This window comes from Mustela putorius, unplaced genomic scaffold, assembly GCF_011764305.1.
Source record: "Mustela putorius furo isolate JIRA1106 unplaced genomic scaffold, ASM1176430v1.1 tig00000228_pilon_pilon_pilon, whole genome shotgun sequence".
Taxonomy (NCBI): Eukaryota; Metazoa; Chordata; class Mammalia; order Carnivora; family Mustelidae; genus Mustela; species Mustela putorius.
In genome coordinates, this window is record NW_025421322.1 from 29,968,538 (window position 1) to 29,996,246 (window position 27,709).

Here is a 27,709-nt window from a genome sequence, read left to right on the forward strand (position 1 = left end):
TCTTGTTATAGAAGATAAAATATCCACACCTTTTCTATAATCTTCACATACCAAGGAGAAGACAGAGGCTCTTGTACCTACTGTTAATAAAGCAGGTTTTACTTTACAAGATGATTCCTAGCATATCTATTAACTAAAACAGGTTTGCCTACAGCAAAAGCTCATTAGCCGATATTTACACCTTCAGGCAAGGCACTACACCAAAACTATGAAATAGAAATCATCCAATCATTTAGTGAAACTGGTACCACATGCCAATAATGTGCAAATAGGAATGCAGAGCAGGAAGTCTCAGCCATTACTGATGAAGGAAACAAGGGCAAAAGAGAAAATTAAATTTCCTCACTGCCTACAGCCCATTGACAAGTCCTTGAAATAGGCAGAGTGGCCTTCCTCTCTGAACTCAGCTGCCTCAATGCTGATACTTTGCTAAGGGCAAAAGGCAATCTTAGCTTAATGTCATCCTGACCCTCCAAGATCTTGTTTAAGTCTACTTTAACATATAAAAATTCCTTTGGAAACTTCCTTTATCTCTACCCACTCCCCAAGATAAATGTTAGCAGTCATCCTCCACGCATATGGCCCACCGATCTACATCTGAAGGGTCTCAGGACTAAAGTTTCATTAGATAATAATAAATGACCTTTTCCTAACAATAGTTGGCCCCCTGAAGGTCCTGGAATCCTTGCTTCCAAAATTCCTTAGAGACTTGTGCTAGCCCTAACACCCTCCCCCCTTGAAAGTATATAATCAGTTACCCCTCACAGCCCCAGTGCAGCTCTTTTTGCCCACAGGTCCTGTCTCTGTGCTTTAATAAAACCACCTTTTTGCACTGAAGATGTCTCAAGAATTCTTTCTTGAGCATCCACTCGCAGACACCAACATTTCCCATCAGTACTGCAGCCTTACCTCATGAGCTTAAGTGATGCAGCTGAAAACCTAGTTCATCACAAGGCAGATGTGTACTCTGAATATGCTGGGAATTAAAATCTAGTCTAGCGATGACTGTGAGACCACCAAAGCACCCCTGGCCAGTGCCCCATTATTAGTGTGAGATCCTTCAGTGCCTGGACTCTCCTAATTAGAGGAACACGATGCTCATGTTGCCTTTGCCACTGAGATTTTATTTAGCTTAATGAAGGGAGAGTTGAATTGCAAGGAAAAGAAAAGGGATTTGTTTGCAGGTTGTAAAAGGAAAGGCAGAGTAGTTGCTGGGGGAAGATGTTGGAAACAAGAGAAGAGAATTCCCAGGTAGCTATTTTGACAAGATTTTGCCGCATGCCGTGATAAAACCCACAGAGCCTTCAGTGAAATTTACCCTGTCTAATGATGTCTCTTTTTGCAGGCATTAATGCTACTGATATATTGTCCTTTCCTTTTTTCAGGCACACTGAGGAATGAATTTCGTCCTGACCTCCTTGTGTGCAGCTAAGGCTATGTGTTCATTTCCTAGGAGCACTATAACAAGTATCACATACTGGGTGGCTAAAAGCAGCAGAAATATATTATCTCACGCTTCTGGAAACTAAGTCCAAAAAATCAAGCTGCCATTAGGACCACGCTAAAGAAACCTTTACAGAAGAATCCTTTCTTGTCCTTCTCAGCTTCTGGTAGTTTGAATGACACTGGAATGTCTTTGGAATGCAAGGAATCCTTGGCACTCCTTGGCTCTAACTGCAGCATTGCAGTCTGTGCTTCCATCATCTTGTGGCACTCTTCCCTCTGTGTCTGTGTCTGTGCCTGCTTTCTCCTCCTGCTGTAAGAACACCACTCATACTGGATAAGAATCCACCCAAATGAGTATGACCTCATCTTAACTTGATTACATCTGCAAAAGACCCTACTTCCAAACAAAAGCACATTCACAGGTTTCAGGGATTAGGACTTCCATATGTCTTCTGGGGGGAGGCAGCTCCACCCATAATAGGCCACATCAATGGCTTTTGCCATTACATGTCAGCAGAAGTAACATTTATCTTTTCCAGGCTGTGGCACTGAATAACTGGGTGCAAGACCTGATAAAGTTCTCTCGCTCTCATGGTTTCCTTCCAAAATTCTAGGGGATGTCCATTTTGTCAGCCTAGGTGCTGGAGGGAGAACCATGGAGCTGATCCCTAACAGACATGTAATGTAAGAAATACATATTTTTATTGTCCTAGCTATTGCAATTTGGAGGTTGCTTGTTACTACAGCATAAATGTGTCTACCCTGATACACTTGTAGTGCAAGAGATGTGGCTCCAGGGGGAAGTGAAATGAGAAAAACCTTCCCAAAGTTGCTCAGAGACATCCAGGTAGGTCTAACTAAAAGGCACTAAAATCTAAACCATGGAAATCTAAGCAGCTAAGTCCCTGGAGAAATTTCAGGCTAGAGACCTAAGCAGTATGAGATTTTGTTTGTGTTTTTATTATTAGTGAAGAGAGCCCTCTTTCACTGAGTTGATCCAGTGAGCTGGGCTCACTGAATCCTCACAACAGTCTCATAAAGCAAGTACATTCTTCCAGGCACAATTCTCTCTACCTTCCTCCTCACAGATGGGCTCCATATCCTATGACTCTATTAGTAAACAGTCATGCAGTTCAAATGAGAGGAATACTGGGAAACAACTGAGAACAGGACAAGAAGGAGCACAAGAGGGTAAGGAAAAAGGAGATTAGCCCCTGAAGAGACGGTGCCGGTGAATCCAGGACATCATCAAGAAGGAACTGGATGTGTGTGGAAGCTTTCTCATAAAAAGACTTTTACCAATGGTAGAGAGAAAGTTTCAAAGGAATCCATGGAGGAAGCAATGGCAGGGGCAAAAACATGGTAGTGAGAAAATCCTGGCTATTCCAGGATCAAAGAGTATGTGGAGGCTGTCCACTATGATTATAAAGCTTTTATCAGATGTTGAGATGTGTTAAAGAAGTTTGATCGACAGTGGAGAGACAAGTTAGGTTTTGTAACAGTTGAGACACACTCTGAGCAGACTCATGAGAGATAGACTGGGATTTGTGGTACAGTTAGAGTTTACGTGAACATGTGAAGGAATTTTAAGAGAGGAGTGACCCTGAAAGGGAAGGACATGAGAAAGTCTGTGAAGTGTAAGAACTGGCCAGTAGGGTGTGTGTCTTTGACTACATGGTAGTAGGCACTGGCTGTGGTAGGCAGCCTCTAAGATGGTCTTCAATGAGTCCCACCTGCTGGAATTCATTTCTTTGCTCTCCCCTTGGAGGTGCACTGGATTTAATGACACACTTCCAGCATCAGAATGCAGTAAAGGTGATGGGATGTCACCTCTGAGATTAGCTTCCAATAAACAACTGTGTTGGGGGAAATCAGAGGGGCAGATGAACCATGAGAGACTGCAGACTCTGAGAAACAAACTGAGGGTTTTGGAGGGGAGGGGTTGGGGGGTTGGGTGAGCCAGGTGGTGGGTATTAAGGAAGGCAAGTATTGCATGGAGCACTGGGTGTGGTGCATAAATGATGAATTTTGGAACACACACACACACACACACACACACACACACAAAATTAAATAAAAAGAAAAAAACCAACTGTGACTTCCATCTTTGTCTGTCTGTCTCTCTCTTCCCCTCTCCTTCTGCCTCTCCCTCTCATGCAGGCACCCATGCACCCTTGATATTGTTCTTGGTCTCACTCACTGTCTTTCAGATCTCAACCTGGGAAACTACCTCCTATGTCATGAGGCCACCCTATGAAGAGACTCACATGGCAAGAGACAGAGGCCAGCTAACAACCACATGAGTTAGCTTAGGATGAAGTCCCCAATGCCACAGTCAAGCCATCAGATGAGACTGCAGCCTGGTCAACAGGAAGGCTGCACCCCATCAGAGATCTTAAACAAGAGGCCCCAGCTATACTCTACCCAAATCCCTCACCCACAAAAGGGTGATACAGGTCATGTTTGTTATTCTAAGCTGCTAAATTTGTGGGTAATTTGTCATGCAGCCATGTATAAGTAATATCCCTACTATTCCATATTAGCCAGGAAGTCTAGGTCAAATCTGTAAAATGGTCTCAATGATAAAATCCGACTTCAAGGTTGCTGTGAGCCACAAATGAGGTAATGCATTTAAATTACTATAAAAGTGCTGAGAAAATAATAAATCCTCAATAAATATTAGCTTTAAAAAAAAAAAAAAAGATAAACCCTATCCCTTGCTTTAAGAAGGTTGCATTACAGAAACAGGCAAAATGAACCATAGCCAAGCTCCTTACTCACAGCACTACCAATCTTCAAAGGAAAATGACCTCACTCCTTCAGAGGCAATACTGGCCAAAGGGATTCCAGGCCGAGACCAGTGTTCACTTCCATCAGCATGTTCAGCTGCTGTTCCCCAGGGCACAGCACTGTGTTGAGATGGCTGACTCTAGAAGAGATTCTCACATCCCTCACAGTGTGGGGCAACCAGCCCACCTCCGGGGTGATTTAGATCCAGGCCATCAACCTAAGTCTTCCCATCCTTAAGGAAACTTTTATTTGGAGAACATCATTGACCTTCTCTGTAACTAGATACTCAGCAGATCCAGCCAGCTTTGTTCCAATAATTCTCTCTTAATTAGAATCTCAAGGAGAACGGATAGCTTGCTGTCCCTCCACTTTTAAAAAGCAATGGGATCCTCATGCAATTTTGTTCACTTTTTCCTCTGCAGAGATCAATTCTGCATACCATTGATCTGGACAGTGGTACTCTTATATCTTTTTTTTAAATGTTATTTATTTGACAGAAAGAGACACAACGAGAAAGGGAACACAAGCAGTGAGAGAGGGAGATGGAGAAGCAGGCTTCCTGATGACCAGGGAGCCCGTTGTGGGGCTCGATCTCAGGACCCTAGGATCATGACCTGAGCCGAAGGCAGAGCTTAACCCACTGAGCCACCCAGGCACCCCAGACAGTGGCACTCTAAATAAAGTTGTATGCTTCTGCTGTGCATTATCTCAACACAGTGGTTGTGTTTCTCTCACTATATATTTGCATAATTAAGTGGCCCACTCAAATGGGCCTTCAAAGAGAGTCAGCTTCCTTCGATTAAGGTTTTAAAATAAACAGACACATACCTTCTACTTTGGTACAGATCAATAAGCATTTAAATAATATTTATGGAGCATTTGCTCAGTATCAGACACTGAATACCATACCCTTGTCTGGGCTTTTCAGAGCTCAGAGATCAGTAAGTGGGTAAATAACCACAGACCCTTGTTATAAAAAACATAGTAAATGCTACAGGCACATGAAAAAAAGAAATTACTTTTATATGAAGCAGGGGTGGGGAGCAGAGGCAATAGATAGAGTAGAGGTAACACTTAAACCAAGAGTTGAAGATATTTGATCAAGCAGAGAAAATAGGACAAATATTTGCAAAGGAAGCCCAAGTTCATGTCCAAATATGATGGTCTTTTGGATGTATCAACTCAGCTAGCCTACAGCCCTCAGTTATTCAGTAAAATACTAATTTAGGCTGTGGAAGTATTTTGTAGCTGTGACTAAAGTCCATATCAGCTGACCTTAAGGTAAATGTTCCTAGATAATCTGGATGGGCCTGATTTAATCAGCTGAAGGAAAAGCAGTGCTAAGACTTCCTTGAGAGAAGGAAAGGTTCTACTTACGGACAGAAGCTTCAGTCCACACCGATAAGCTCTAGTCTGCCCTTCCTGATGGTCTGCACTATGGATTTTGGAATAGCCTAGTCAACCTCCACAATCACATCAGCCAATTCATTGTACTACATCTCTCAATATTTATTTCCTACTAGTTCTGACTAGTAGGAAACTAATTCAAGTTTTGGTATCTGGAGGTGTAATACTGCTATAACAAATACTGAAAAATATGTAAGTGGCTTTGCAATTGGGCAATGGGCAGAAGCTGGAATTATTTGGGGGAGCATCACAGAAAAAGCCTACATTAGTAGGCTTTTTAATAGAAATATGGATGTTACCGACTGCTAGTGAGGACTCGGAAGGAAATAAAGAACATGGTAGGAAAACATAAATTGTTAAACCAGGCAGGAAGCTACTAAGTATACAAGTAAATAAGCCTTTGGAAAGCAGAGCAGAGTTTTTGCCAACACCAAATGTCTTAGTCAGTTTGGGCTGCTATTTTTAAAATAACCATATATTGGCAGGGAAGAGTAAAGGGGACTTAAACAACAGAAATTTATTCTTCACAATTCTGAAGACTAGAAGTCCAAGGTGCCAGCCAATTTGGTTCACGGTGAGGGCCCTCTTGCTGATTTGCAGGCAGATGCCTTTTTGCTATACCCTCACAAAATGAAAAATGAGTAAGCATATATACACCGGCAGCTTAGCCCGCCTAGCCAATCACCACAGTGCTCATGCACCTCCCGCGTGAGTGGACCTAAATGAACAGCCAATCATATTCAGTCCCTTACAGCTCTTAGAGTAGGCCTCCTGTACTGGCTCCCGACATCTCCCCCTTTTTTATTTATTTATAATGGCTGAGATCGTGCCTGTCTTAGGTTGCCAATCCTCAGCACACATGCTTACCCGTCATCGGGTACTCTCCCTGGTCGAAGAGCCCCTGTCTTAGATTGCTATGGTGTGGGATCAGTCTTACCCGTCTTTGACTACCGATCTAGCATACTTAGCCATATCTGGGGGGAGGTACCAGCTTCAAGAGCCATCATGGCTTGAACCATGAGGTGTTATTGTCCACACACCCAATGTAACATTATTACATTAGCTGTGATTAAGAGAACAGCCATGGCACCAAGTCCGGCCCACTGTTTGAGGAACGAAACAGATTGCTGTAACATTTTTTTCCACTCACTAACAGGTACAATACAAGATCAACCCTTTGATTTACAATAAGGATCCCAGCATGCAAATGTCCGTTAATTTGTTCTTGCGTAGCCAATGCTTCAGCGACCATTCCTGTTACGTTGTTGAGCGCAGCTGCTGTCTGTACTGAGGTTGTCAACGCTACTACGGCAGCAGTAGCAGCGGCGGCGCATGCTGCGATAGCTGCAATAATGGCTGCTGTTATTCCAAAGTCTCGTTTATGTCGAAGCAGCACCGGCAGCTTGTCAGGGTTCACCTGTACTGGCATCGGGATATACGTCGGTATCTTGGCTATTACTGCCGAGTCTCCCACCGTGGTGTTCCAACATTCTGATAGCAGACAATTCTGGGACTCACAAGAGAGACTAAAAGCATAGTTAGTGGCAGGGGCATTGAATACTATAAAGAAAAAAGGGGGCTTGAGGCAGACAGGTGTGGGCGGATAGGATATTGTTTTGGCTGTGGTGCAGTTGCAGGTAACGTTCGTCTCAAACGTGGCGCTAGGGTGTGCCTTGTATGCACAGTTGTGCCATATAGACCCATTAAGGAAGTGCAGGCTTTCCAGACCGGTACATGCTTGTGCAGTGTTACAGAGTAGCCACTTATCTAAGAGGTGGGCAGACGTGCCTTGCGCCGGGTCTTAGTAGGTATAATTATAGCCAAAAAAGGTGGAGTTAGAGTAAGTGGGGATTTTAGGACTGAATGAGAATCCTGTTCCCACCCAAACTCCTGAGAGGCTACTATGGCAGCCACTCGTGCGGTGCAGCTTGCACAATAGCAGGCCTTGGTGCAGCAAGGTTTATACGGAGGAGGCCCCTCGTAAGGTGGCGCTGTTGGGGCTGGGCGCGTGGGCATAGGATCTAAGTTATCTACCACTTCCGTCTCTGTTTGTAACTGCGCCATAGCTCCTTCTTTCACTTTTAATTTCAGCTGCGCCATAACTTTCCCCTGCATTTTGAGCTGCGCCATAGCCTTCTTTAGCTTTTCCTCCTTTTTTGCAAGCTCCTTTTGCATCTTGCTCACCTTTTGGCTTTTGGGCGATTTCCCTCCTCTGCTCCTTTCCAAAAACCAGGGAGCCGTTTGTCCCACTTCTCTCAAAAACAAACAAGCTGTTTTATTTTTTAAAGGAGTACCAATTGCCTTAAGGATATCAGAAAGTGGCCCCAGCATTTTATATGTGGCCATCTCGTTTCCCATACCAGAAAGCTTTACTCTCGTCCTTATCCTAGGAACTTTGCAGCCATCTCGTTTCCCATCCCGGAAAGCTTTCTACGCTCGTCCTGGACTTGAGGAACTTTCCCTGTCACTAGACAGAAATAGGTGCACTCTTTACCTGATCGTTGCCTAACTCCGCGTGTCTCTTCTGCACGAGTTCCCGGGTTTCGGCACCACTTGTCGCTCTCGCCAGCAAGAACGACACAGAGACACGCGTGGAGGCAAACTTCTTTAATGGCTTCTTTTTATCTTCTTCCCCCTCTGGCGCAACACAGCACGCAGCTCCCGCCGCCCCGCTCGGCCGCTGCCGCAGCCGCCTCCAGGGCCGCGCGCCGCCCCTGGCGCCCGCCGCCACCGCCGCTGCCGCCGCCGCCTAACCGGAACTGCGCCGCCGCCATGGTCCGGGCTGCGGCCCCCTCAGGCCGGCCGGCGCGGCGCGGCCTGGCTCCCGGCGGGCCCGCCCCTCTACAAGTACATTCAAGCATATATACACCGGCAGCTTAGCCCGCCTAGCCAATCACCACAGTGCTCATGCACCTCCCGCGTGAGTGGACCTAAATGAACAGCCAATCATATTCAGTCCCTTACAGCTCTTAGAGTAGGCCTCCTGTACTGGCTCCCGACAGGTTTTAAAAGATGAACCATGCAAAAACTCACCAAAAGAATTTGGGGTAGCTACACTAATATCATCCAATATAGACTCCAATCTAAAGAGTGTTATTAGAAATAAAGAGACATACTTACGATACAATTAAAAGCCAGGTGTGATAATTCTAAATTTACATGCGCCTAATAACACAGCAGCAACTATATAAACATCCCAGAGAAAGGACAAACAGAAACATAATCATAATGGGAGATGAATGTAATATATAACACCGCTCCACTGTGAGGCCTGCCTCCTCCCTGACTGTAACTTCTGCTTCTCTACACAGGGGTAACTGCAGGACTCACTGCTCCCCAGCTCACAGCTCCCCCCATACTGGTTTTTAACTTTTCTTGGCTTAAATGCCACTACTTCTTCTCCTTGTAATCCTACCTTTATCCTATATATATATAATCTCCAAGGTCCAGTTCTAGTATCACCTCCTCCATGAAGCCTTCCCGGAGTCCCCTAAATGAGAATATGCAATTCCTCCCAAACTCAGATATACATTCAAAGCCCTTGGCATTTTCTCCCTTAAATCTAATTATTTTTGAACATGTCTTAATGTCTTTTACTAAGACAGAACTTGCAAAGCCTTCAGCATTGTATGGACTATGCCTGACAGAACATAGTCCAAACCTTAATACGAGCTAAACTGACATCTGTCAAGTAAATGAGTAATAATTTTCCCACTCACCTTTCTCCTAAAAGTGCCAGCCAACTCCAAAACATGGGAGGAGAGAAAATTAAAAATCTGTTTTTGGAGAAAACGAAGCTCATTTTAGACAGGAGTTCCTCAAACCACCAGCATTTACAATTTCTGCAGCTGACTGAACCCTCCCAAAGGGGCTCCCTGGAAGCTGTGACAGAATTCCGGACACATAAAACCCTGCCTTGCCAAGAACTCAGACACAGGTTACCTTCCCTGGCTAGAGCAGACGTTACCCCCGGAGCTGGGGACTCTTACTGTACACCCAAATACTTAAATAAATTAGCTATCAGGCTTCTGTTTCCTGCACCCTTGATGTTGTACCTTTTCTCTACGATAGCGAGGACACGTAAAAGTGACTGAATCAGGGGAATGACATGATTTGGCAACCCTGCACTTCCAAAAGAGCTGCTTGCTGGTGATGAGACACACAAATGTCTCAAATTTTCAGCTTCATCTTTTATAATGAGGAAATCATAACACTATTTATTGTACAAGGTCGTTGTCAGAATTGGAAGGGGAAATACAGGTGAGGCCACCCAGCAGCACCTGCAGAGAAAGTTTAGCTTCTTCCCCACCTCTGAGGAGGCCATTTTCCCTATTCAGAAAACTGGCTGGTGGGAGACGAGAGATGACACACCCACACCCATCAACTCCCAGGGAAAGAACAGAGATTTCGCCCGGCTGGCTGGCATTTCCAGATGCTTTGCAGCCATTCTGAGGATTCCTTGTGCACCAGATGAAACTGGATTTCCACTAAACCAATCCACACCCAGAAGCCGCCCCTCCTGCCGGGCTGACTGCTGTCCAAAACTGAGCTGAGCTCGCCATCTAGAGGACACCCACAGACAGGCAGGCACCGAAGGTGACTTGCGTGCCTGGAAGAGAGGAAGCTGGGCTCCTTCAATGACCAACAGTTCCTGCGGCTCTGCTATGAACCCCATGCTGCAGGACAGGGCACAACGCAGCCCCTGCCAACAGCCCACAAACTAGTGAGGAGCTCACATTCTAGATGGATCTCAGCGTCCAAAGTGAGCCCTGGTTTCTGGCAGGAGGAGGGCTCCTGTGTGTAATGGTACACAATGGATTTGCTCACTGAGGATTTGCTCACTGAGAAGTCACACAGCGGGGTCAGTAGAGGGGCTGAGGTGAGTTCTGCACAGAGGATCTGGGTTCCAGATTCTGTGCGCTCATCACAAGTGCACTAGCATCAGAAGGCATCAGAAGGCCCCATCCCTTATTTCACAGCCAAGAAAACCTGGACCACACAGCTGGAAAGTAGTAGGGCAGGCCTGCTAGGACACCAAGAGATTGACCTATGCCAAAAGCAGTCAGACTCTAGTAGAGTGTAGACAGAGGGCTGTGTATGGAGTTTTCCAGACTGAATGTCCTTCAAAGGCAGGTATGCAGAAGCCAGTTGTTTTTATATCTTGTTGAGGCCCTCACTTCTAGCGATGGAATAAATGAGGAACCTTGGCCTCTGGCCTAGATTCACATATCTCTTCTCACCCTATAAATCTGGTCCATTTGGAGAAAGCCTCTCTGACTTTCATGGGCGTTACTCAGTTGCCGGGAATATCTCTCCATTTGGAATTGTGCTTATGGTTCAGGAATCCCTTTGCTTATGAAAGGTGGCAATGAGGCTCCATCCAATTCAGGACATTTAAACTGGAAAGGAAATCTCTTTTCCAGAAGCTAGAATGTGCTCCAGGATACTAAATATTTCACCAACATTATATCCCTTTCAGACCCATATTCTAGCTCTTTACTGCGTCTGCAGCCAGTTCGGGTTCATCCACAAAGCCATTAAACAAACACACATTCGGCACCTACCACTAAGCTAAGTGGAGCACCGAGGATTCGGCGATGAGCACTGCAGCCGGCAAAACTGCCCTCAAGGAACTTGCGTGTCCTTATCCAGATAATCATGTGACAGTATGATGACTGCATAGATGGGGAAAGAGGGCTTCTCTGAATAAATGCCAAGGATTCACAGACTGCAGAATGAAACCAGATCTGAGGTAAGTTTTCTGCTCACTCCCTACATGCGCACGGAATTCTATGCACACCTTTCAAGGGCTCTGCTCCACATTATGCTGTCATTATTTCTCATTTTGTGTTTTGGCTTTCATTATGGTTTACACTTGTCTCTGTCTCCCACAAGACTCTCAGCTTCTTGAGGTCAGCAGAGATTCCTACCAAACAGTAGCTGCTGGCTGAAATTTTTGAATGACTAAAGGAAAGAATCAAAATGAACCAATCAGTCAGCCAAGTCTGATATTATGAATAAAATCACCTCCCCAAAGTTTTTAACTTGAAATGCATGAGACTGTAGACATGGTTACTGGCGACTGGCAAAGACTTGAGAGTTACACATTTCTCTATCCAAGTATATCACTGCAAGTCACTCAGCATTTATTACCCAAGCAATCTGTCAGACATAGTGCTGGATGTGGATGAGCGTTTATATAATGAGCCATCAGAAGCTTGAGCATTCTCAGAGAGGATCATGCCTTGCACAAGCAGGACTAACCAGAGCAATAAAATAGGAATAACCAGGCTCCTCTTTGCAGAAGCCAAATTAATCTGAAATCCCACTATAATTATGGGAAAGAGCTGCCTCACCCTCTGTCCCAGGATGGGAAACAGGCGAGAGGTATGTCTAAAGACTGCCACAGAGGAACAGACCCTTGCTGGAGTACACTTAGTTTCTTTAAACATAAACATAAGATACTCAGAAATAATTTTTGGTAATCCCCACCTTGGTTGTCAATGAAGTCATGGTATCTACTAGTTGCACCATACCCTTCAAACCAATCACCCTGGAGCACCTTTACTCACTCTTTAAGACTGGCTCAGATCACACTGCGACTTACCAGCACTCCCCAATCTTGAGGAGGTCGGCCCCCAAGCACATTATAGGCACCGCTAGTCATAAGTCTAACAAGAAAGGCCAGTTAGTGTAAGAGAAACTACAATTTCATGAGCATCTATTTATGCACACAAAAATGAACTAGGCACTTTCTCCTGCAATGATTTCATAAGCATAAAAACATGCCATGGCAAGCATTACTGACTGTTTTATACATAAAGAAAAATTGCGTTGAGGGAGGCAAGGTCACGTCCCTGGAAACGCCCAGATAATGAACAATAGATCTAGGACCTTAACCCACGTCCTATCCTGCAAAGCCCACTTTCTTGCCCTTGTATTGATATTTCTCAAAATGTTGTATATGAATTATACATATTGTTTGTTTTGTCTTTATTTTTATGTTTTTATTCCATTAATGGCAAGGCATACTGGTCTTTTGATTATGGTGAGGAAGTAAAGCTTCCTATTTAAATACATTATTTTTCCAAATGAGTGATTTAAAGAAACCTTTTCTGTGACAAGACAATTGGTGTGAAGATCTACACAACACCATAATCATGACGCGCAGCTGACTAATGTCTGGGGAACTCCGCTTGCTTGCTGCGCACTTCCCGGCCTCCCGCATTTGTCATTACTCCTTGCTCTCCTTACCCCTGCACTAGTCTCTCAACCCTCAGTGCACACGAGAATCACCCAGTATTGGTGCCTACATCCCTTTTACCTCAATAAGAGTTTCTGGGAGTGAAGCCTCAACATCGTTTTGTTTTGTTTTCAAAGCTTCCCAGATACTTCTACTGCCAATCAGGGTTAAAAAGGCTGGGTTATACCCAGGGCACAACACACTAGCTGGCATGTAGCAGGAGATCAACAACAATGATTAAGAAAAGGAATCACTGAGCTCCACCAAATCTAGGATCCTGAAATGCACCCACCAGGGCCACATTTCAGATCCTATCCTCTAGGATGTTCATTAAGCATGTAATGTGATAACAAACAAAAGGCCTCTGTATGGACAACCATTCTGTTCTGGAGGGACACTCTGTTATGACCAAACCCAACATTAAATAATTCCCAATTCCTCATGCCCATCAGTGTGTGGCCTTTGTGTTTCTTTTTACTGTAGGATTTACACAATATAACCCAACTATAAGCAAAAGGCAGCCATGTTCTGCGTGAGTAAGCCATGCACCTAAAAGGTAGTCCCAGGAGAACCACTTCCTCATTACGCACCTTGTGCCCTGTGCCCTCAATGCTTGTTCTCATCACCCCTGGTGCAGCTGATAACTAATGCCCAACTCTCACATAAGGAACAATCTGGTGGAGTGAAAAGGGATGGATTTTAGGAACAGGCAGACCCCAAATTAAAACACCTATCCATCACTTACTCTCCAAAAGCACCTGCTTCTTCATATTAAAATAAAAATGGTGATATTTATCTTGTAGAATTAGAGACACTATATGGAAACCTCCCCAAGCGTGCCTGGCACATAGTAAATATTCCAGAAAGATGGATATATCACTTTTCCATAGTTGGAGGAAGGAAAGAACAAGGCACAATATAAGGCTATAAAAGATTATTATGATTATCAGAGGTATATGTTTCTCCCCACATAAGCAAGAACAGCATTTCCCCCACTCTTGAAGAGAAAAAATAGCTTTTGTGCCTTTCCCAAAATAAGATGGACTCAATGAGAAGATATTCAAGGCTTAGAAACTCATGTCACTTTACTGAATCAATGTATAGCTTTAGGTAACAAATAGCTTTTTATGATAATTCAATCATTTTAACATTAGTTGGAAAGGATATAAATGCTGAAAATTAAAGAGACTTGGTTTTATTTGTGTTTCAAAAACAAAGTCTAAGGAAAAAACTATTTTGAAGGGTGAATTCTTGGTTTCAAAATACACCCTGGGGGCGCCTGGGTGGCTCAGTAGGTTAAAGCCTCTGCCTTCGCTCAGATCATGATCCCACGACCCTGGGATCGAGCCCCACACTGGGCTCTCTGCTCAGCAGAGAGCGGGCTTCCGCATCTCTCGCTGCCTGCCTCTCTGCCTGCCTCTCTGCCTACTTGCCATCTGTCTGTCAAATAAATAAATAAAATCTTAAAATATGCCCTGAAGGTCTAACTAAAAATGGCTCCTTGGACTCTTACTACACTAAGAACTCAAAGTATCTCTAAAGGGAAGCTCATTTCCACAGCCTTCAAATAGCCAGAGTTAAACCTCAGCACTGTTTTCTCATTATCCATACAAAAAGGAAATTCTCCCTTCTATTTATTGAGCAAATACTTACTGAGTTCCTGCTGGGTGCAGTGTACCATTTCAATCAATGATTTTTTAACACTCACCACAGGGAAGTCACTATCCCAAGAATCTCTTCTTCTAATCCTCTTAGTTTAACCGTGTGGCAACCTATTCATATCAAGTTACAACATCATTGTCACCACCACAGCATTTACTGTGCAAACTCTAAGCACTTTACAGGCACTATTTCAAATCCTGATGCACTCACCAACCATAATAAATACATACTCTTGATACCCAATTTATAGAGGAAGAAGCCGAAGTGTAGAAAGAAGGAACCTGATCAAGGTCACATCACAAGTAAGCAACAGAAGTAGCACTGGAAACCACGTCTAGTTTTGCCTGAAACCAAAGCCTGCACCAAGCCTGCACAGCAGGCAATGCTGAGACTAAGCCAATCATAGCACACACAGTGGCAGAGCAACCATCAACCAGGATTTACTGACGAATTTCATTTGGACAGTTGGTTTGTTGATTTGGCCTATTTAACGCAGACAAATCTTTCCACAAAGTTCTTCCCTTTTCCTATCTCAAATGCCACGATTTAAAGGGATTGTCAATGGAAGGGTCCCCAAAGATCATTTCATCCAATTTCTCCTCATGCTAAGATGAGGAAAGTAAAGTCCCGAGAGGGAGACTCATTTGCATAAGGTCACATTGGAAATCATCAGTACAGCTGTGACCTGGGCTCTGGGTTCCTGATTCCCATCTCAGTACTTTTTCTAAGACATTTCACTCTGTATCAACCATGCTGTTTCCACTCATCCCTGATGCATAGGGTCAGCGTAGCTGGTCTGGTTATATAAATAAAATAAAATAAAACATTAAAAATTTACATGATTGGCCCTGGATGAACTCACAAGGAAAAAAAAAGAGAAAGAGAGAGGAAAGACATTTCTAGGAAATATCTAGAACAAAGGCAGAATCATGAAAGAAATCCAGCTTAATGTGTTCAAAAAAGGAAATCCATCTGGTATACATAGCAAGGGAAGTAAAAATATAGAATAAATTACTCTTTCCCTCAAACTTCTTCTAGGGTATTAGAAATATGATGGGAACCATGATACGGTCCAATCTTCAGGAAATTTATAATCTAGTTGCTTAAATAAGAAAAAAGGTAATTATAATACTGTATGGCAAGTGCCATAATAGGAGAATGTCCAAGGTACTGCAGAAACATAGAGGACCTCATAATCCAGACAGAAAAAGATTTATTGGACGAAATGGAAGCTAAACGGGGTCCTGAGGAAGAATAAGGCTAGTGGGAGACAGGTCAATAGAACCATTCAAGACAGAAGAATCACATGAAAGGCACAGCAATTAAAGCAAAATACGGCACATCTTGAGTACAGTCCAGAGTTCAATATGGTGAATCTCAAAGAATGAAGAGGTGACAGTGGAAAGCAATGCTGAGTACAGGACACAGACCAGGTCATGCTGGACATTATAGACTGTGCTTGTTGTCTGAGGTGTTACTCTGAGGGGGAAAGAGCACTGAGAATGCTTAAGCGAGTGAATGGAATGATAAAATGCAAGCTTTACAGAGATCCACAGGACTGCTGGCTGGCAGGTGGGAAGGGAAAGGACAGAGGATAAGCAGGGAAGATCGTCAGCTGGCGATGGCCATACGCTGCGCTGTAAATGACAAGGCATGAACTATGAGTGGGGGAGAAGTGGATGAAGTCGAGCGATATGAATAAAGCAGAATCAGCATGTCTTGGAATTGTTAGATATCCGAGAGGGAAAAGTCAAGAATAACAGTCAACGTTCCCACTGGGGCCACTAGCGGCATAACGGGGTGTTCACCGAGATAAGCCCTCAGTAACAACATATGTTCCTGGGAATGTAGGGGCCCGAGGTTTATAATAGGTGTCTTTGTTGCACTACTTGAATAATCTCTAAAAGGAAAATAATGTCTCTGACAATTTCACTGCACATAATATCTGAGCCTAACTGAAAGACTCAATTGAATAGCTAAAAATAGGTGGTTACACTAGTAATTTTTTTTGGAGGGGGGAGCTTGCCAAGTTTATATTTTGTCACGTGATTTGACTTCCAGACCCAAGTCCAAATCAAGACAGATTCAAATGCTGTTTGATCTTGACCAAGAATGTGAAGAGAGAGAAAGTGGGAAAACCAAGCATTAGCAGTATTTCAGCAGGAATCATTAGATATCTTGGATACCTTACACAAAACACAATCCTGATGAGTGAATCATGAATTAATAAATCCTGAAAGCAAGGACTTCCCCTGCCACAATGTCAAATCAGTTTAAACTTCATGCAGAACGTGTCTGGCTACAAGGGCTCTGGCTTTTGCCAAACCTCACAGAATCTGTTGGAGCCATTTTACAGACCTCTGCATTCCTATAGGTCTCCCTACACTAAGCTCTGTCCCCTCTAATGTTGTGTTTCTCTGGGGATGATAGGTCTTGGGGCCTTGGGTTCAATTCAGTGTATGCCAGGACTTGGAGACATTTTAAACAAGTTAGAATCTGTGTTGTTTTCAATTAAAGGCTATGTAGGGCAAAGGAATACCAGCCCAGCCACCAAAAATTTGGGTCTGGGGAAGCTTCTTCAGCTTCCCTGACAGACCAAGTGTGCTGTGGTGAGCCTGGCTCCTGTCAAAAGCAATGGGAGAGACAGCAAGGGACACCGGGAAAATTAGGCTTGGCACCACCCTGAGCCACTGAATATTTAAATGCATGGCGTGTGAAGTGTGGTTTGAGCATCATGGTCTGGGAAGCAATGAGAATTCAGGGTAGAATTTGGGTACTGTAAGAAAAGACAGAAAAGAGCCATCTCAAAGCAAAATTGAATAATGGGAGAAATAGTGATGATCAGATAGAAGGTACGGATGAGTAAAGAGAATATCTAAGTCTTTTATAGACTTTTACTCAGTAGTGGCTTGCTCACCAAATTCATTCATTCAGTGAGTATTTACTGAGCCTGAACTTTGTGTATGTTTGGAAGTACTCTATAGTCTATAAAAGACATTGATATAAAAAGAAGAATGGGTGAAGACAGTAAACCAAAAACTTTAATACTGGTGAAGTTATAAATTCCCTGAAAATACTTATTTTCAAGATCATTACTGAGTGAAGAGCACAGGGTTTGGGAGGACTAGTAGATCTGACTTTGGTCTTAGCTCTGCTATTTATACATGTGGCTTTGGATATTATTATAAAGGTTGGCATGCAGTTGCTGGGACATTGCAGATAATCAGTAGTATCTGATGAACAAATGGGAGTATGTGCCTCCTATGGGCCCCAAAATGTACTGATGGCATATGCATTCCCTTGTGAATTGCAAACACCATGTGAAGTAGGTACTACACAGTCCATATCTTACAAATTAAAAAAAAAAAAAACTGGAGTAAAAAGAGTTTCTGTAATTTACATAGGGTGACATAGCTAGTGAGTAGGGAAGCTGGAACTCAAACCCGATCTACCTAACACTAAAAAAAGAATGTCAGATCTCTGCCTTAAAATAAATTACTCTTACATGGGACATGGATAGAGAAAATAATCCTCAGGGGAAATCATTGAGAGAATGGAGGAAAATGAAGATGATGCCCATGAGAGGAAGGGAAGCTTTTCATATTGGAGTGTAACATAAAAGGGGGCTCTTGCCAGACTGTGAGGTGGGACCTGCTCAGGAAGCAGTAAGCATGCCTTGAACCAAACAAAGGATGATGTACAAGCATTAGCACGTTGGGTTAGAGAGTCCCAGCTAATCTACTGCGGCTGTGTTTGATATCTGCCTACCAAATGAACAGAGATAACCATATGAAGGCTAACTGAAGATATTGGATTAATGTGCAGTGTTTCTGGAATAGGTAGCTATAAAATAAAAGAAAGTTGGCCATGAACATTCTAGTAAAATGGGGATCAACAAACTGCGACTAGTGGGCCAAATCTGGCTTACTACCTCCTTTTGCAAATAAAGTTTTATCAAAACACAAGTATGTCCACTCATTTACTACCATATATGGCTTCTTTCATAAAACAAAAGCAGAGTTAAACAGAAGTGATAGAGATACTATACTCTGAAAAGCCTAAAATACTACCCAGCCCTTTAAAGAAGATCGATGCTAACCCCTGAGGTAAGGTTATATGGCATGATGAACATGACTGAGCAACTGTCTGAAAATCACTAAGTTAGTAGAAAAAAATTGCCTGATCTGCCGTCAAGCCCACCAGCCTCTACTCAACTGGTGTGACTCATGCAAAGTGGCCAGTTGTGAGGACCCTCAAAGGTGACTTTCTGATGAAAAGAAAGGAAGTCATTAGTGTTTGTAAGACTATTCGTTAGTCTGAACAAGGAGCTTTAATGCCTATTCTCATACTGAATCCTCCCCACCACTCAGGAGATATACACTAGTGCTCCCATTTTCCAGAAGTTTCATACCTAGGAAGCAATGAAGGTGGATTGAGTCCAGCCCTGTCTATATCCTATCCTAACACAAGTCCAATCAAGCCCAGAATAAAAGAATTAAAGGACTTCCAGACCCAGATGATACTTCCCCTCTTCTTTTAGTTGAGGGATGAGGACCTTGCAGGGGAGAGGAGTATTTGGGAAGTGTGAACCTGCCATCAAAATAATATTGACAATCGGGCTTGGATGTATCACCATGTCAGAGCAGTGGGTCCCTGGAACTGGAAATGAGTCATCATCTCATCAACACCAGGGACAACAGCTTCATGGGCAACAGGGAAGTCTGATGAAGACTTCCAATCAAAATTTCAAAGGAAGAGAGAAAAATGACCCAGTATGACGGAAACCTAGATATAGTGAAGGAATCTGAGGGACATAAGAGAAAGAAACAAAACAATGGAGGAGGGGAGGCCAGCAGCATTGCTCAGAGGAAATCAGAGCAAACTACAAGCAAATCCCAACTGTCCCCTCACCAACCAATACACAGGGTGGACGTGTAAAACTAAATTAAATCCAACAGATTGTGTTGGGTGTGCTACTACACTATAGGTTATGGGGAAGGGGAAAAAACACACACACACAGTAGAGATGTTGCCATAGGAAAGAGCAGGGACTCAGAGTCACACTTCCATTCACATCTTACTTACTATCCCTAGCTGGGTAGTTTGGGCAAATGACTTAACTTCTCTGGGCTTCAGTTGCCTCAAATATCAAAAAAATAAGTTAGTAAAAGTGAGTGTCTTCAATGGGCTACTGTGATGATTAATTTTTTTGAGTCCAAAGTTCTCAGTACATAATAAAATGCTCAATAAAGAGGAGACACATTACCGAGTGTAATGGAAACAAGTTGAGGACAGCGCCTATCTGGAAAGAACACAGAAATGCATGAGAAGAATGCTCCCCAGGATGCGTGGAGTACAAAAATGGTGTAAGAGGCTAGAGGTGAGGGCGGGAAGGTCGGCTGGCTTCTTTTCCTCCAGTTCTCGCCAGCCCCAGTCATTCTCCATTCTATCCCAAGCACAACCCTAACCCTGCCACCACCTCTGCTAAAACCCTACTAATGGCTCTATTTGGATTCGGGGTAATTCCTTAGCACACAGCATACAATTAATGTGCTTAATCAGTGTGCATTTATTTAGCATCTACTGTATGTCAGGAACTGTTCTTATGAGGCATATTACATGGGCCTCAACTATGAGAAGTTCATAGGCTAGTGGGAAAAAAGATGTATGCAAACACAGCTCAGCACCATGTAATCAGAGCTGTCACAAGTGGGTGCCCACAGCACCATGGTCGGGGAGAGGACGCCTCTCCTTCAGCTCGGCCGGGTCAGGGAAAATGGTAGTGATAGGACTGAACGGACTTTTGACAACTAAGTAGGAGAGAAGGAAAAAATCTAGAAGGCAGGGAACAGCACACAGGAACGCCTGGAGATAAAACAAAGTGGAATTTCGGGGGTGTCCTTAAGAGTACAACATGGCTGGAGTTTCAAGAGGCACAAGCATGGAGCTGCGGGAGATGAAGAGCAGGGAACCAGTGGGCAGATGAGATCAGTGACCATGGAGGCCATGCTAGGGAGCCTACAGTATACCCTGTGAATAATGGGGGAAGCAGATTCGCTACTGCATAAGACGGAGCAAGCACACAGGGGCCAGAAGGCAGGATGAGAGGCCACTGAGGGGGTCTGCCACAAGCTAGGCTGTACGGAATGAAGGAATGAACACACGGACACATGAAGGTGGCTCCGACAACCTCTGCTGGTGTTTCTACTCACACGAGAAAGTGAAGTGGCTTTCATATCCTTTTCAACTTCTATGCCCTCCCCCACCCCCGCCTTCAGGAATGGTTTCTCTCTTTTGCACGCATGTGCATCTCTTCCTCAAATACTGGGATCTCAGAGCTGCAGCCTGCGTGCTTTACGTTGTGCTGGTTATGCTTAAACAATTCACTGCCCAAACCAATTAAGTCAGAATCCCCAGGAGTCCCAGGCAGAGAACAGAAATAAACAGTCAAGGTACAGTTTGAACCAAAAAAGCCATCAGGCAGCGTCACTTTGAGACCGCTCTGACTGCAGAAGAGTCAAGTAAGGATGCCAAGACCAAGCAAACATTTGAAAGGTGAGCATAAAATGGTCAGCCTCTTTGGAAGCTAACACTGTTAGGAATTCAGAGGCCAAGGCTAGTTTCTTTTGACTCACTCATTACTAGTGTGGCTACACCAATCATATGCATGTCATGCAGTCAACAGTAGACACTAAGGGGAGTAAGACACAACCCACCCCTGAAGAAGCTACCAGCTTAGAGGAGCTAGGTGGGAAAGCCTTGACACAGAAGGGAATAGTCAAGCTGGGTCTAGAAGGATAAGACTTTATAAAGCCAAGGAAAAGCAGAGGTGTAAGAAACTGAGGTAAGGTCTGGAAAATGGGGGAAAGAACTTGGCCAAAGCTGAACACTTAAAGCTGAAAGCCTTGCTCCAGATCCCTTTGTCTCTTCCTCTTGCCCCCAGGGCAAAGCCCTCCAGAGCCAGCTTTCTACTCTTGACCTCATAAAAGCTAGGGGACAAACACAGTCTTCAGGCAGAAAAGGGCTACAAGTGGGGTCACAATTAATCAGCGTATCTGAAAACCTACGATATGGCCGTTGTTAAAAATGAAAGCAATTAGACATGCCCATCTACAGAGAACTTCCTAAAATATGTGTCTGAGGTTATGAATCTCATCAGTGGCATCTAAGCTCCAAGGAAAGCTGAATTCCTTTCCCAAGCTGCCAGTTACTTAGCCACGTGACCCTAGGAAGGCAAGAAAGTCCCTGAGCCTCAGTTTCCCGATTCATAAAAGGGGATGAGTATGTGTGTGCTAATTCCCACTCCAGAGTGTCATTGCAAGAAGTGGGTAGGACATATGCGAGGTGATCCGGCACAGAGCCCGACACCCAGCAGATAATGAGCAAATGTCAGCTCCCTTACATTCCTCCCCCAACCCCCTGAGTCCTGAATTGAGTTCAATGCACACACCTTGCACACACTACGGTCTCGGTTAAAACACCTATCAAATTCATGTGACCCATCAGGTCTATCAAAAGATGGCAGAAGGACAATAATGACATTGACTATGTGCCAAATACAGCTTCTATTTCCTCATTTAATTTTCACAATGACCTGGGAGGTACTGGAGGTTCTGCATCCCCATTTTACAGTTGAGAAATTCTGAGGCTCGGAGAGCTGAAGTGAGTTCCTGAGTGAGTTAGCTGGCAGAGGCAACGAGTGACTCCAGATCTAAAGCAGTGCTGTGTCCACTCAAAAGCTCCGAAGACCGCCACTCCAGAAATGAAAGGAAGGCAACCTCAGGCAACTGTGGTCAGCACCCCGGACCTGGATGAAGCATGACCGCTCCCGCACGCCCGAGAGCAGACTTGTCACTAACCTTGTTCGGTCACATCTGGCAATGTCTCCTGTGCATCAGATGAGACATCCACATGACTTCTGGAACTTTGTTATTAATGATAAATTACAGGAATCATTCTCGTAATATGGAAACAGAATTTATGAGACAGTTCTCAGGACAAAAACTGGTAGGCATCCATAATTCTTTAAGTCAATAAGAAAAAAAGATCATGAATTCTATGAGTGAGATTTGGAACAATTAAAAGTGAGCAAAACATCCTCTGTTTCTCCAGTATCGGCCTTTTTTTTTTGGCCACTTTGGGGAGGTTTTGTGTCTTTTTTTAAACTTCCAGATTTCATACTTTCTGTTCAGCTTTTGCAACTTCCCAAGAGCATGGTTTAAAAAAAAAAAATAGAAAAAAAAATAGAACCTCAGCCCTTCTGTATCACTTTCAAGAAGGTACCTCTTGTAGAAAAAAATTTAGGACATAAAAAACCCTTGCAGGCTTTCCTCAGCTCTTCCCTTCCCTTCAAGATCATTCTATTCTATTCTATTCTTTTACTTTCTTTCTTTCTTTTTCTGGTAAGTGAGTAGCTTCAGATGATCAGTGTTGCATATCTTTGGGAAAAATTCATGCCAGGCTAGTCAAATCATAACGGCTGCTATCATCGGTTTGCAATGGTTTCCAAATTACTCCCCAGCAAAGAAAACCACACAGACACAAGCACACAGGTCTTCTCTAATTTTGACACTGGCAATATTAGATTTAAAAAGAACATAATCATAAAACAGCACCATATCATCACCCATCAAAAGCAGAATCCAGACTCTGCAGCAGGCACCACTCACCAGCTCCCTCCACACCACCCTTTAGCACACCCAGAAATACACTCCAGGTGTCTGCATGGCACACTGTTCACAGTGGTCTAATGGAAACATCTGGCAGCTTTGGTCACTCAGTGTAAACCTCCCAAGCAGGACTAGAGAGTAACCATTTGATTGGAGGTGGGGGGAGGGAAAAGAAGAAGAAGAAGAAAATATGCCTGCTCCCAGCTTTTCTCTTTTCTACAGACTAGCTGAGAAACTTTATAAATCCACCACGCTGTTTCTTTACTTTTCATTTCAAACTGTCTCACACGCATTATAGGCATGGTCCTATCTTCTAGAGCAAAGGAGGTTATATATTATCTATTCTGGAAAATTCAAAGTCCACATTCCATTCAATTCGACAAACATTTCTGAAGGCTGATGGAGCACCAGGCAGGAGGTCACAGAAGCAAAGACACTCCCCTTTATTGCAGTTTTGTGGTACTAAACTGGTACCTTCCCAACCACTGTGCTAAGGCACACAAGCAAGCTGCGATGACAGTTTAATCCCCTCGGTACTTGGGAAGGTTGGACAGGCTTGAGCTAGCCAGAGCCCAAGGCTAGCCAGAGCCCAAGCAATCTGTCCCAGTATGGTGAACAGTCGTCACCTTTTTTGTGAGTGGAAAAGGAAAGGCAGATTTTGACTAAGATTGTTGACGTGCCTGGGGTTGACCCTAACCCCCCCACCCCCATGCTTTTGAAATCTTTTATCTACTTTTTATGTTTTTCTCTATCTGGTTCCTTCCGATTAATGACCACATCTGTGGTCTTAAATGTTCCTCCCTTCTTGGTGTCTATTTCTAGTCTTTTTTTTAGCCAAAAACAAACAAACAAACAAAGCAAATAAACCTAAATCACATTATACTCAACAGACACTTCCTGAGTGCCTGCAATGTGTTAGGGAGTCTGGGCTCTCACAGGGGAAGCATGAGCACGGACAGGGAAGGTATACAGTTGCATTCTTCAATGGGGTCACAACCTAAAATTTTTAAATAAGATAAAGGGTCAGCAGGACCTAGGTCAATAACTAGATCTCCCAAATCCTAGGGCTTATGTTTGAGACTAGTGCAAAATGCCTCATCGGTTTTAAAACAAAGATGAGGAATTTTAAAACAAAATTTGAGCTGAGGAGTAAGCTTCATTTATACATACATCAGCAGGCCACTGGAGTAGAAAGCATAGAACCTCTGAAAACAGATCTGATATTTCAAGTTGCTTAATCTCTCTGTTTCAGGTTCCTGTCTTAGAAAATGTAGAAAATAATACCTATATTCAGGATTCTTATAAAACTCAGAGCAGATGTATAAAGCTCAGTCCTAACTCCTAGTTAATATCTGATAGATGGTAGCTTCTAATTTCAAGTTCTATACCCTGTATTTGGAAATTGACCTATTATTGATAAGAAAAAAACATTTTTCCAAGAATATAGATTTACACACAAATTACTGAAATGCTCGGAGAGTACAGAGGATATTGTCGATTATATTTCCATTAACCAGCAGTTCTTTATTTCTGAAATGCTCTCAAAACCACCCTACTTTGTTTACTGCCTCAGTATAGTGAATATACATCCATCATCTTTTGTAACACAAGCTTTAAGATCACTGTGATCACATGATCATCAGTGCCCTCTGCAATGCTTTATGCACAATAGGTCTTCAAAGTTTGCTAAGGGAGCAGAGAAATGATCGAACACAGTTTTTTACATAGCTAGGAGAGCTTACGCTAAATCAACCTGGGCCAGCTCCTGCTCTGATCACAACCCTGAGATAACCCTGTTTGCTTATGAAAGGCCTCTGGCTCCCAAAAGTGGACTCAATCACATAAGAGTGTGATATGAAGAAACAAACAAACAAAACAAAACAAAAAAACATGTTTCCAATGCTGGCTGTTACATGAGACAATGTCTCATGGAACTCTGATTTTTTTTTTTCATCTATAAGGGTAATAATAAAGTTACTGTGAGAAGTCAGTGAAGAAACGTCTACAACATTCCTACCACCGCACCAGGCGACATGTCAAATGATTGATTCAACTGGTGCCAGTTTCCTGACCCACTCTTTTTATTTGTGATCATCTTGGGCCAAAAGTTTAACCTCTCTGAACCTAAGTGGCCGGCCAATATAGTAGGGATGCTAACATCTACCTTGGAGGATTTGGTAAGGAGGATTTGGGAAGTATCCAGCATAGGGTCTGTAGCATGGTACATACTTAAATATCGCTACTTTCCCTTCACCCTACAGAATTATTTTTATAAATTCTGTTTCACTGTAAGTTCTAATCACTGAGGAATGGGGGTGTGTGTGTGTGTGTGTAAATTTCATTTGCCAAAAAGCCCCTGTATATTTTAAACCTGTAAGAAAAGTCCATTGTAATCGAAATGCCCCCTGGAACTACTTCCCGCGTCAGAAGGTTTGGGGCCCACACGGCCATGCTCCCTTTGAGTGGCTGCGTATCCAGGCCAGCGCTCAGAAGCTGCAGAACGTGAAGCTGTCAGAACCACCCACCGGGAAAGAGACTACCCGACCCCGTGTCATGTGGGAGATTGGCAAATTCTGGCCAGCAGAAATAGCAGCATCCGATAATGCCCAAAGGCTCGCTGTACAATGGAGTTCATTATCATTCATGTGAATGAAGTGGGAAAGGTACTGTAGTCTCTCCCTGCGGTTTACTGAGTTTTCATTGACAAAAACACAAGAACACTTTTGTTTGCTAACACACTGCCCTTTGCCAGCCAGCTAGGGCCCAGCCGTGTGAAGTTGCACTTCATGTTTCAATGGAACAAATCTCCCCCAATGGGAGAAAAGGTTACTTCCCCCCTCATGCTCCTCTGACCACTACCTCTGCCAGATCCTGTCATGTGCTAGAGAGACAAGACAAAGCAAAAACAGCAGCCAGCAGAAAAACCACTTCTCACTCTTGCCCAGCTTTTGAGTCCCAAATGCTAAACCAGAGTCCAGTGGTGCTAGTGGGCTGTGGTCAAGCCCCCACCCCAGCCATGATTCCTGGGCAGAGCTGGTTTGGGTTTCGTACCCATGGTTATAAAGCAGCACACCGGAGGCAGCAATGGTGTCTCAGTGGCATGATCTCACTGCCGATTCTGGAAGCCCTCTTTCTTCAGACAATAAAAGAAACAATACAGTTACAGCTTTCCTTACAGTCCATTCGAAGCTCACTCTCTGAACACCTCAATTAAATGTGAACTCCCATTTTAAACAACCTCCTCCAAAAGAGAAAATTGAGGTCCACCAAGGTCAGTGATTAGCCTGAAGTCACCTAGTCAATAAGGGTCAGAGCCAGAATTACAAGCAAGAAGAGAAAAAACCGTGTCTAGAAACACAGATTTAAAGATGGCTGTGGTCATCGGGCTCTCTGCTCAGCAGGGAGCCTGCTTCCTTCTCTCTCTCTCTGCCTGCCTCTCAGTGTACTTGTAATTTCTCTCTGTCAAATAAATAAATAAAATCTTTTAAAAAAACTAAATAAATAAATAAATAAATAAATAAAGATGGCTGTGGTCTTTAGGAACATGAGGGCCTGGTCGGTCTAACAACCCGAGGAGGCTCCAGTCCAGGCCTGGCCATGGCAGAGCAGCTGGAGGGGCAAGGGGCCACTGCAGTACTTCTGGACCTGCCCAACTCCAATGGGGAGGCCCAAGCCAAGAAGTAAGGGAAGAGCTATGCCTTCACCCTAGCTGACGTGACCTCCAAGAAGGATGTACAAGCAGCCCTGACTCTAGCAAAAAAAAGGTTTGGCCATGTGGATGTAGGCACTGCAGTGGCCATTAAGACATACGACTTCGAGAAGAATCAAGTCCAGACCTTGGAGGACTTCCAGCAAGTTCTCAATGTAATCTTATAGGCACCTTTAATGTGATCCACCTGGTGGCTATTGCAATGGGGTAGAATGAACCAGACCAAGGAGGCCAGTGTGGGTTCATCATCAACACTGCCAGCGCTGACTGCCTTTCAGGGCCAGTTTCAATAAGCTGTTTATTCTGCTTCCAAGGGGGTTATAGAGGGCATGACACTGCCCATGGCTCTGCATCAAGCCCATCCCATGGGCTTCTAAGTGATGACCTCTGCTCCAGGCCTATTTGGCACCCTTCTGCTAACCAGCCTCCCAGCCTACTGGGTGACCCTGTTGTGTCCGCTCATCTGATTTAGGCCATCATCAAGAACCCAGCCATGAACAGAGAGGTCATGTGGCTGGAAGGGGCCACCAGCATGTACCCTTGAAGGGAGAGGACAGAGAAAAAATGTTCTTCTGCCCCTCCTTCCCCTAGAGTACTGCACTACAGCTTTGTAGGAAGTCCAGTAGCCATTTTGTAATTCTATCCAACAGTCACTCTCTTTGCCTAGAAAAATCTCTATTTCTCAAAAAAAAAAAAAAAGTATAAAGAAAAGAAACACAGATCTAAATACACTGTTGAACAGAACCGTATAAGGAGTATCCAGCATCAATGCTGGCTTAGGGT

General features: G+C 43.8%; 1 pseudogene; it reads left to right on the top strand.

Moving 5' to 3' along the window:
• Positions 1 to 8,415: 8,415 nt before the first annotated feature.
• LOC101671588 lies at positions 8,416 to 27,470 on the top strand (annotated as a pseudogene).
• Positions 27,471 to 27,709: the final 239 nt, after the last annotated feature.